Below are 12514 nucleotides of genomic sequence, written 5' to 3'. Positions count from 1 at the left end.
TAAAAAAAGTTAAAAAGACCAGATAAAGTACGAAGTTGAAGAGCATTTTGGGGACGTATTGTAAACGTATAACGAGGAAACTTAACATTAAATATTTTGCACTTTTAAAAAAAAGTTATACAAATTTAAATATCTTTGTAACTTTAGCAAAAGACCAGTCCACGTTAGAATATAGATTCAAAGTAAGGGATGTTGATTTGAAAATGAATCTAAAAAAGTAGGAAAAAAATTTATAAAAAAAAACTACCAGAATAGAAACGGGGCTAAATATTTGGAAGCATATGAGCACGATGTTTCGAAACTGACTGAAAAAAATCTTTTAAATGCGAACTCAACGTAAATTTTTAATTTCCTGTCAAATGCATAATAAATCTTAATGTCCTTAATATTTACAGCTAATTTTCTAATGCATGTACAGCAAGACTTGGGTTAGCTTGCTTGCTTTGTTTGTATATATTGTACAATTGTAATTGGGGTAACGTCCAATGAAATGTATATACAATATATACAGGTTTAACTATGCTTATATATATTGTTTGAAGATGTCATCTTAATTCCAAAGCTTAAGTTAACATTTATGCAAATAAAGCAAGCAAGGCAACCAAAGTTTCACACTACAAACATTTGAAAATTAGCTCTAATTGTGTGGCTACGTAGTTCCAGTTATATCTAATATCAGTGGAAATAACCTTGAAATAAGGATAATTATGACAAATTCTACGAATATCTGAACGTCATTCATACCATCTTCTGTCAGAATGTGGAATAATCTTAACTTTTCAAGAAACGTACTAACGATTTTATATTTTAAAGAAAATAATATACTTTGAACCATTTAGAACTCATAAATATTAGAGCGGAGGGTCCAGGAAATTGTACATATTGTATACAAGGCTAAGACACTAACGCGCTTAGAGTTGAGTTCAAAATGCGTGTATCAAAGTGTAGTATATGGGCATTTATTTTTTACAGAGACAAGTAAGTGTGTGTGATTCTAAATGTCCCGATAGTTTTAATGATTGAAGATGCTATTCATCTACATCTTGAAGGTCGATTGTATTGCAACTGATAACAACCAAAAAATATCTCTGGATATTATTGGTCTTTTTATATAATAAACGTGCATATACAAATATATTTATACTGGAACTGATTCATTTCACTACAAAGTTGACTTAATTTTTTTCAATAAGGTTGTGTTTTTTTTTTTTTATTATACATGCGAAGCGGTTGTAATATTTCTATTCAGCTGTCTTGCTAAATATAAAAAAAAGAATATATATATGTGGTATGATTACCAATGAGAATCGTAAATCTGCACAAGAGACATGGGCAAATGACATAACAATTAACAACTATAGGTCTCTTAATTACAAGATAAAATTATTTAATTAAAATTGTTTCTAACCATTACAAATATTACCTCGAATACCTAATACCGATTGCAGTTCATCATGGTTCATGTGATGACTCTTTATTGTGTCGATTTTTGCACACGATATTTATAATTGTTACATTTGAGAATGGTTCTTTCGATTTATAGTCATTAATATTATACATTAGACACTCACATGGTTATATAATTCTAAGGCGAGTCTGTTTTAACTTATCAATGCTTTATGCTTTCTATTGCATGCATGTTGGTCGTCGAGATTTTTTTTTTTAACCTTTTCCAGTTCTAAATTGTGATATCTCACCGAAATAAGTTTTAAGCTTGGTGAAAATATCATGACCTAAATAATTTACTTATCGATGCCAGATGGTTTATTTGTAACCACCAAATTAGCAAATAAAGAGAAATGACCATATTAATACTCGTCAATAATTTTCTTTGTGTTTTTTATTGTTTGTTTATTATTATTATTATTATGATTATCTTAAAGGACATATGTACAGCATTACAAAGAATACACATTGTCAGATTCCCGAGGGTGTATCAAATGAGGTTCTGTTAGTTAAAATGCCCACTGCAATTAAGTTTTTAAGTATGATATAATTTTACTCAATGTCAAAAATTGACATTCTCTCTACGTATACGTGCGAACGGATATTGTTTTATTGTTAAAGCGTTAAATTGCATTTTAGTCTGTTGTGGCCTCAAGGAAGTTATGACACGAAAAAAATGGTAATTGGTGATTTAACTAAGCATTGCTGTTTGTGTGACATACTGGCAACAAACTGAATATTAATCGAATGTTTCAGATGAAATGACAGTGTCGTTAAACATGTTAAAAGAAGTAAATCGAGAAATGCGAATGTTTTCAACTCGGAATAATATATTCATATCAGCTATACTTATATGCGTTTGATGTCTGTATGATATTTTGATTGTATGATGATATTATTTTAACCTTATAACCTCCCTAACTAGTAAGTATTTGTTCCGCATATATTGAACCAGTTTTAATATTTTTATTGCATTAGTTTAAACATGATATAGCCTAGAACTGTATTGCATAAAAGAAAGCCGTTATACCATGTTTACCATTCATGACAAGCAATACAACAAGAAGAAAATATGCAATATGACTAAAACCTACAACATATTTATTTATTAGTTAATGCAGATATGTTTTGAGCCAACTGAGGTTGCGAATGAGTCCAGTTAGTTATTTTATTTCATTTCTTTTACATTATCAGTAAAATTATCCCTGGTCTAGCTGATAATTCAACAAACTGAAAAAGTGCGCATCGTTATAGAAAGTGGTTATATAGATTATCTGCTGTCCGCTAATAAAACGTGTCAGTTGAAAATGCTCAACCACACCGTATTTTTTTTTCACTTTGCACGAAATAGAAAAAATGCAATCTTTTGCCAAACGAGTTAATGGTGTCATTAGGTCCAAAGACACCGTTATCGTCCTCTACGAATAAAGTTCCTAGTGTGAACAGTGTATAATTTAGATGTTTTATTTAATACACTTTCACAATTTATTTCTTGATATTTAATGCATGAAATATTAAAGGGAAAATTCACGATTTTTTACTTATGGTTTAAATATGTTCATTATGACATAATATATATATTCACAAAGTTTTATCGCTATATGTGCAGTAATAAAGGAGAAATTCAATAATTAATGAAAAAATATCAACTACTTCCTGTAGGTCGTGACGTTTTCTCCTGATTTTTGCATGCCGGGATTTAAAATACAATCATTAAAAGTCTTGGTTTTTAATCATATTTTAACGTAATCGTAAGCGCGCCGATGACGTATGCTTTATCTAATAACCATCCGATAATAAGAAGATAAAACGCACAGACGTTCAATTGTACTCATTCGTGAGATAAATTATCTATGTTAAACGTATATATTCGAATTATTTTTGTAGCCAACACAAAAAGTTATAAATTTATTTTTAATAAATGCATTTTCGGACTGATAAGGTGAACAAATTAAAGTACAATAATCTGTAAAGACAATATGTTGGTGTACTATTATTGACCTTTTACTATCTCTGCTATGGCTAGGTTTATACGATGTGTGTATTCACGGTTCTGTGGCAATACTCGTAGATGGCTTGTTGAAAGGTAAATTGTTATTTGCACTTCGGTATTTAACCACGCCTCTAGGGCACACCTTGCCAGGTGTGACTGTCTATTCGGATCAGTGGTAGCATTTAATACACACATTAAAAATACATATTCAAGTTGGTGACAAATAAAAATTGGTCGCCGTGGAATTATTTAATTATATTTGGTGCTATTATTTATTTGAATTCAAATAAGTTAATTTACTAAGAAATACACAATTTTCGGTTAAAGACGGGAAACTTAATTCATATGTCAGAATGAAATGATATACAAGTCTTGTCCTTGATTTATGTCTCATAAAAAAGGGGGACTTAGAAATTAGAAATAGCTTTACTAAATCATTTTTATTTGTCTTTATTAGGCGAAAAAATGTACGAGAACACTTACATTTAGACTTTTGAAAGCCATGTATTAATTAATATATGAAACTATCTGAAGATAACTCTACCGAAGCGGAATATAATATGTACGAATAAAGAAAAAAATATTTTTGTAATGGAATCGAAAAATTACGAATAGATATTCTTTTCAAGTGTGATAAACGTCAACCAAATTTATTCATAATCGGGAACGTCCTTATTAAAATCTGAGACAACTATAATAATCGTCGTCTCCCAACGTATATATATACTTAAATAACTATTTGATCAACGATGTTTAAAATTAAAAGACAACGAATTTAATGTTATCTTTCCCTGTTTTTGAATGTTATTATAAGTCTGTTCAACTTGCAAGAATACCCCTAAAGCGGACAAATATCCGACAAGCAGTTTATTCTTTAAATTGCTGTCATTGAATATCAAGAAAGAAAATAAATCCCGAAATTGATACTCAATAGTTTTCCTAGAAAATATTCACATTCCTTGGGTATTATTAGTGTACGTCCAGTTGCATATATTTTACATGAATGTTGGAACAATTGTGATGATGACGAATTTCGTCCTTTATTCGAGAACAATTTAATTGATATATAAATCTGTGAGTTTACTATGTTCTTAACTTCGATGAACCAAAGCAAGTTATAAATTGACCTGTATTTAAATCAAATTGTTTCTTTTTTTTCTTCTTCTTCTTTTGGTATACAATAGTCTATCGAATTCGTTGATTACATACTGTTGGCATACGTGGACTAGTCTATTTACAAAACTTTTACCACAATTTACACAAAATGTATGTTTCTTTCTTATGTTCAATGTATACATGTATACATATTTTAAATAGCGCTACTGACTATAGTTCCGTAACTTTCTACCGGGCGTATGTATACACGAATCGTCGACAAGTGCGCACATTTTTTTAGATCAATAATTCTGGTATGTTCCAATCTGTCCTAAACTATTGACAACGAGTATATATTACATTTTCCCAAATTAACCCTTGGAAAAATATGTAAATAGATTTGTATTTCTTCAATTATTTTTTTTTGTATTATTTTTTTTTTATAAATAATATTCTTTACACCAGAAATGTTATTTATAAACAAGCGTATGAGTTCAGTAATGACTAGTATATTATATCACTTTCGGACACGCAAGACAAAAATGTATATTATACATGCACCTGATAGTTCAAAATGGAAAGTTATAAGTAACGGTCGTGTACACTGATCAATACCTACAGAAGTGAAACGATGCATGAACTTGCAAGCCCGCCGGACAGGAAATCGATTGAATACCTGGACGTGTCACCTTACACCCCTTCCAATACCTTTGGGAGTAATACCTTTAGCCATGCTGGTGATCAGATGAGGGAAGATCCGAATTTATTTAAATAAAGTTTATTACTTGAAAGAATTATGAACGAATTAGATTTTCAAAAAAAATTTCCACGGAACACTTATTTATCATTTTATGATTTGAACTTTGACTTTTTAACTAATTACAATATTATCAGTTTAAAAATAACAGACTATATGGTTATTTAAAAATATAAGACTATTTTCCGTATCAAGTTAGTCAGTCAGATAAAACAACCGTACGATTGACAAGATATCGACACGCAATTACGACTACATCGTTTACTGTAGTTTTGTTCCTATGTGGTTTATTGACATATCGTGATTTTTCATCGGAGAAGGTGACAAGATGGCGGAGAGTAGAGAACTGATACTCAAAATTTAAAATCGATGGTGATCTCTTATTTAGCGGAATAAAACTTTAATATCTATAAATTTGAGCATTTTTATACAGAATGGACATAATATCAATTTTTGATTTTTTTGCGAAGTTTCCCTTTAAGTAGGGGGATGAAATTACATGTTAAAACAAAATGGGTGCTGAATCTTTATGTATAGTAGGGATTTGGTCCAGTTAAAAATGGTCAAATTTTATTACGTCCGAAGCTGTCAAACTGAATTGTATACCCCCCTTAACCAAGGACGTATAACTAATATACGTCCTTAATTGCCTTAACACAGAATTGTCAATATCATTGAGTTATAGAGCTGGTAGAAGTTTCTATTATTTTGATATTATTTGGCCAATTAGTAAAAATCCTTTTGAGATAGAGCAGTTGCGGTTTTTTTAATTTGAATTTATTGTCTAAAAGAAATGCACTACGAAATAACTGTGTTCTTCATGTTAAGTTCGTTTCTTCGAAAACATACTGATATTACTAAACCCCCTTTTTTTTTAACATGGCAGCCATTGGTATGGACTTTCATTTCTACACCTACATTTCGAACTGATATGTTAATTGGACAAAAATTGATCCTTTAAAAAGAATTATTGGTGTTTTTATTGGGACAGTTTTATATTAATAAATACACTGAAATTAAAGTTCGTTTCTTCGAAGTAAATTAGAAAATTCCAAAACGAGGCTGGCCGCTGAAATTCAAAATAAAGATCTCCAGCTGAAGATGCGAATGGCGTAACTTACAAACAAATGCCTATGGTTAGTTTCCATGATATGTAGTGTCTTCCATTTGTTTTTAGCTTGATGCAAACACTATTATTTTGATATTTCAAACAATCCTTATCAAAATGAAAACGCACAATTTATAATTTAGTATCGACACGACTGAAATGTGGTCGGCGTCATCACACGTCGATTATAATTTGTTGTTATTATTATTATTTGTAAGAGGTCAACTCATGGTTAAAATTTCAAACGAATATGGTTAAAAGCTTACTCGGAGACTTCAATTTCGTCATCTTGTACTGTAGGCAACTTTCAAATGAAAAAAAAAAACAAATTTGTATCCCCCCTTTTTTATGTAAATATTAAAGCTGCATATTTGTGACTATACAAAATAGTTGGATGTCCCAAGTTAGGCTTCATTTGATAAATACGACATTACAAGCAAGTCATATTGAAGAAAAAATAATAATGTATAATTTTCAGTGTTTTTTCTAATACACCTTATCACTATTTGTCCGCCATTACTGGATATCACACAGGTTCCCATAAAATTTTGACGTCATAAAACAGAATATCTGACGCCTTAATGGAAAAGTGATTGCTGTATGCGTCAAAAGTTCAAGCGGCCGGGTCAGCCGGCCGATAAGGCTAATAGGGATAAGGTGTATGAAAGGGAAACAGTGAGTAATGAACAGGTGCTTGCATGAATTAAAAATGATTATATGCATATACAAAATGTACCAACCAGTGAAACATATTAACATCACTTGGAGTGCATGTTATCCCTTTTCGGGGTTACATGGCTAACCAAAAATTAGCAACACTATAGGATTAAATGTTTTTTTATGCCCCACCTATGATAGTAGAGGGGCATTATGTTTTCTGGTCTGTGCGTCCGTCCGTCTGTCCCGCTTCAGGTTAAAGTTTTTGGTCAAGGTAGTTTTTGATGAAGTTGAAGTCCAATCGACTTCAAACTTAGTACACATGTTCCCTATGATATGATCTTTCTAATTTTAATGCCAAATTAGAGTTTTTACCCAAATTTCACGGTCCACTGAACATGGAAAATGATAGTGCGAGTGGGGCATTCGTGTACTGAGGACACATTTTTGTTTTTTATTTGTTTGTGAGTGAATTGGTCGAGTTAATACACCAATAAATTCCATGAAAAGGCGTTTAATCCTTATAATTCTTTTAAATTGCAGATAAGGAATATATTTTTTTTCACACTCGTAACCTCTATTACACATAAATTGTATATTTATGTCATTGAATATGCCTGTCGCATGAAGTGGGTCTCATTGGGGTCTAAGCGTGACGCAGGATTGCTGATTTTTTTGTAAGCTTGACACATGAAAGTCAAATTATTGTGCCGTGAAAACAGGAAATGTAATCTAGTGGGACACAGGAAATTACAAAAATATTAGAATTGCTTACGTACATAGTGTAAGCGGGATACAATAATTTGACAAAACAGTAAGCAAGATCCGGGATTAGAACCCCCCATGAATATATTTGTTGGTTAACGCAAAAATATGTACTCATAGAAATTTCCTATCTGATAAAAATTAAACTGCAAAAACTCTTATTATCATTTAAACGAATGTTTTTGTGTATTATTTTATTTAACGATAACCTTGCAGTGAAAATAAAAATAATGTCGTTATTATCGCCGCCATTTTGTTTACATTGGTTACGAAAAGAAGTTCAGTCAACATCGTCTATGGAAAAATAACCAATGTCAACTACCGGAAGTCCTCTCAAACCAAGCAATCAAGCATATCAACGTATTCCCTTATATGGACCATAATTTGCTATTGGGCTCCGTTTCCTATAACTATAGAAAAGTGATAAAATTTGAATTACTGTAAGAAAAGTTGTAACTACATCTAAAGATGCCATTATTTTTATTAACATACAAGTGTATGCTACTCTTCCCTAGAAAAAAAATTGAAATATACGAATTTCAAAGATTCTACAACCGTATTTTTGTGTCGTTTCTCGTGTTACTTTTTGCTTCCGAAGAGCATAACGCTGACTGATTTATAGATAATCGTCACCGGCAAATTCGTAACTTTTGCTTTCAAATAACAAAGAACATCGACCAATAAGAATAGTGAGAAGAAAATGCCGAGAACTATAAGTATTTATGTAGCAGATGTAAGAACAGTGGCGTGATTTTTGTGTCCGATTTCGTAACGCAAATTTTAGATGATGTATTCTGCTTTGTTGTAATAGAATTCTTAAAAACAATATGCAAATATGAACTCTCGCGAGATGTTCAAACAGGTAAATCAGAGATGATTTACATTCTTGTTTTGATCTTCGTAATAATTAAGTAAGAAAATGACGTTATCGTTATGCGTTACATTTCACACGAAACAGAAGTCCAGTTATTTATTAAAATTGTTTTTGTCCTTAAGTTCCGGTCATACGTGAAACATGTGACTAACATGTGAACACGCCCTTACAGCCGGACATACGATATACTAGTTCTAAACATTGTTTTTGTTTCCAACGGGATGTTAGCAAACATAATCTGTAGACTTGTTTCGACTTGTTTAAAAAAGGAAAATACAATTTTCAAAGAGATTGCGCCGGGGGTCTATTATTATTCCTATGTGCATAATGTTACATACGATCTTGTGTGAAAATAAATGCCCAATGACTTGACAAAATCGATTTCAAATTTGACCGACGTTTAAACACACTACGTTTCCCAATAACGATGTAAAGAGTCCTTGGAAAATTCAATCGAAATTACGTCTCTTATCATGTTGCCGATGTTCGTTGGATTGATTTTGCTTCAGCAGTAAATATTACTGGATATTTTAGGTGAATAAAGATAATTAAATGAAAAATGCATGTTAATATACCGTTACACTAGGAATGTACAAAGTTGGTAACTTTGTCACAATTTTTAATTATTTTTTTTTATTCATGTTCTGCAAACACTTTTCAGAAACTCAATAAACTTGTCAAAGGAAAAGTAAACTTTTACCAGGCATGACTTGAAAGGATTAGGAAGTACTTTATTGATTTTAGCCCACTAAAGTAGGTTAAAATGTGGAAACCATGTAGATGGTGTACAGGTCACAAATATCACATGGTGCCTATTTTAAAGATTTTAATTCCAAGTTAAAAGTTTTTTTCTTTACTGGATTTAAAGAAGTTTACATTGCCAATGATTTGGAATAAATTTTATATAACTGGAATTTCAAAACCAAATATAAATATATTTTTTTGGCCAAAACATCAAGATACAACGATTATGGTATCCTGTATCAATGAAGAAAATATGGAAAATTCTGAATAAATTGTACTAATTGTTTTCAAAACAAGCACATATTTAGGAGTTTTATAATACTGTTAAATTTAAGATGGATTTTAAGAAAAAGTATACTGTTCAGATTATTTTAAGCAGATTTTGCAATAAAATAAAACTAAAAAAATGCTTTCGGTTTCTTATGGTTTCCTGTCACGTTTAAAAAAAACTTTAATATAACATTGAAAATAGATTTTAAATATTAACATGAAGCAAGTAACACTAGTAATGGTGTTTATTTATGCCTTTTGAATTATATTGTGCAAAATAAAGAAAATAAAGATTGGTTTCCTGTTTGGTTTCCTGTCACGTAAACGGTGAATCAAAATGTATTAATTTTTTCTCGAAAAACTCAATTGTTCCATTCATACTATTCTAACACCAACACAACCCACACAGTGATCGGGAAAGTCGAGCGCCATACGCCCATTGCGCATCTTTACAAAAAATGGCGCATAGAGTCACGTATGCCAGGGCCGGAGTGGCGCACAATATTTTTGCTTCGTTTAGACATCGCAAGTTGAATTTCCGATTGTGTTTGAAAGTTTCGTGCCGCCATATTTGTGTCCAAAACGGTGTTGTGTTTTATTTGCTCCAGTGATAGGAGCACCATAACATTTTCGAGTCGTCTCTGGCGTTTTGATTCATGTCCACGATAACAACATGTGGTATATCTGATTACCAAAATAAAACGTAATCAAGAATGTGTTAAATATTTCAAAGCAAACAACTTTAAATCTGTAAAAGTTGACTTGTAAAGAGTAGAAATTTTTACAAATTATAAATTTAAATCAAAAACGCCATAATTTCAATTGACCCAGGGGCTTTTTATTAAAATATCGAAATTGTCTCTATAAAAAGGCGTTTAACTGTCCTTGTCAACTTTTGGGTCTTTGGTTTATTTTTAAAATTTTGTAAACATGCCTCCAAAGAAACAGCGAATTGTGGTTTTGCCTGGACAAAAAACATTACTTTCTTTTGTTGGTCGGGATAAAAACAATAATTCAGAAAATGCAGAGGAGTTGTCTCAAACGTCCAACACAGATACGGACATTACGGAGGAAAGTATGGCGGTTGTTACGGCCAGAAATCGCCTTTAAATTGTAGCCAACAAAAGACACAAATCAATAGTAACCCTTTCCAAAAAATAAGCCCTGCGGCAAACATTTGCCGCAAGTTTGCAGCAAACCTTGCCGCAAGCTTGCAGCAAACGTTTGCGGCAAACTTGCCGCAACCATTTTACCATGCAAATGAAGTTTGCGGCAAGCTTGCGGCAAACATAATTATGCAAATTAGATTTGCCGCAAGCCTGCGGCAATTGTTTGCTGCAAGCTTGCGGCAATTGTTTGTTGCAAACTTGCGGCAAACTTGCGGCAAACTTGCAGGAACTACACATATACCAATGTCATGTGTGTAGACACATTCAATTTATCTCTTTCAAATTACACAGCACCATTTTTAAAAAGTCAATTCCTGTCTTTATACAAACAGTCATTGAAAGAATTCTTGCAAACTCATGAGATGTGAGGAAATACAAACATGCATTTGAATTTTGAAAAAGGGACAGGAGTCATTCTCAAATGACATAATATACCTGTATTAAAAACTGAAAAAGATAAAATCTCAAGATGTATTATAATAGCATTACAGAATTTAACTTAATCTTAATTAGTACATCAGTAACAAATTCAAACTTATAATAGTTTAAGTTTTTCAATCACACATACATGTTTATATAGTTGCTTACTTAATTATGTATGATGATAACATTAATTATTTTATTAAAACATGCAGTTTTATGAATCATTTGTACTTACACAATTACATACTGATTATCCCATATTATTGAATCAAAATGCCTCCTTGATCTCTTATATATGTGAAATGCATTTCCAAACACAATCAACATGACCTAGCCACAATTTCAAATTGTTAGCATCGAGGAAGTGCCAACTAGGCATGCCCAGTCAATATTGTGTAATTCCTGCAATGTTCTGGCAAACATATAGAATGGTCAAAGTTTTCTGGAATCTTGCGGCAAACATATTGAATGATCTAAGTTTTCTGCAATCTTGCGGCAAACATATTGAAAGATCTAAGTTTTCGGCAATCTTGCGGCAAACATTCTTTATTATTTTAAACTTTCTGGCAATCTTACGGCAAACATTGATGTTTCTGCAAACTTGCCGCAAGCTTGCAGCAATGTTTGCCGGAAGTTTGCAGCTAGCGGCAAACATCTGCAAACATTATTTTCTGTGTTCCTGCAAACTTTTTGTTTGCCGCAAGCTTGCAGCAAGTTTGCTGCAAGTTTGCGGCAAACAACTCAGTTTCATAAGGGAAAATTTAACAATATTTAATATACAAAAGTTTACAAAAGGTATTACACAAATATTACTGTTAACTTAACTGTCAAAATATGAGTCCAATCTGTTATCTTTATCTGTATCCGGAAATCTTTCGGAATCCAATTTGAATATTACGTTCACTACTAATGTCACAATCCAGTATGATGTTGTTTGTAGAATAAAAGTGTCAATCCAAATGCTGTGAATACTAATGTCTATCAATGTCTATGTCTCAGTTTAATTATGAGAGTTTAACTTTAGTGTCTGTATATATAGTGTTGTCATGGAAAATTCTAGAACACTCTATAATGGAACATTGTGGAAAATCCTGGAAAGTTACAATGGAAGTTTCTGGAATAACGTAGAAGTTTAAATTACGCATCTTTTATAAGGATCATTCTAGAAAGTTCCAATCATTCTGTGATTGTTCCAGTGATTCCTAAACTGCAC

The 12514-nt window shown here is 31.7% G+C and overlaps 1 protein-coding gene across 4 annotated transcripts in view; it reads left to right on the top strand.

Moving 5' to 3' along the window:
- The first annotated feature begins 6329 nt into the window (after positions 1-6329).
- Positions 6330-12514, top strand: part of LOC139523663 (putative leucine-rich repeat-containing protein DDB_G0290503) — a 32352-nt gene continuing 26167 nt past the window's right edge. For all 4 annotated transcript variants that reach the window (XM_071317850.1, XM_071317851.1, XM_071317852.1 and 1 more), the window contains exon 1: positions 6330-6427. The gene's annotated coding sequence lies outside the window, so the exon portion shown is untranslated. The remainder of the gene's footprint in view (positions 6428-12514) is intronic.

The sequence above is a fragment of the Mytilus edulis genome, chromosome 5 (assembly GCF_963676685.1).
Source record: "Mytilus edulis chromosome 5, xbMytEdul2.2, whole genome shotgun sequence".
In the NCBI taxonomy this organism is placed as follows: Eukaryota; Metazoa; Mollusca; class Bivalvia; order Mytilida; family Mytilidae; genus Mytilus; species Mytilus edulis.
The sequence above is the reverse complement of the archived record's forward strand: the minus strand, read 5'-3'. Positions and strand labels throughout refer to the sequence as shown.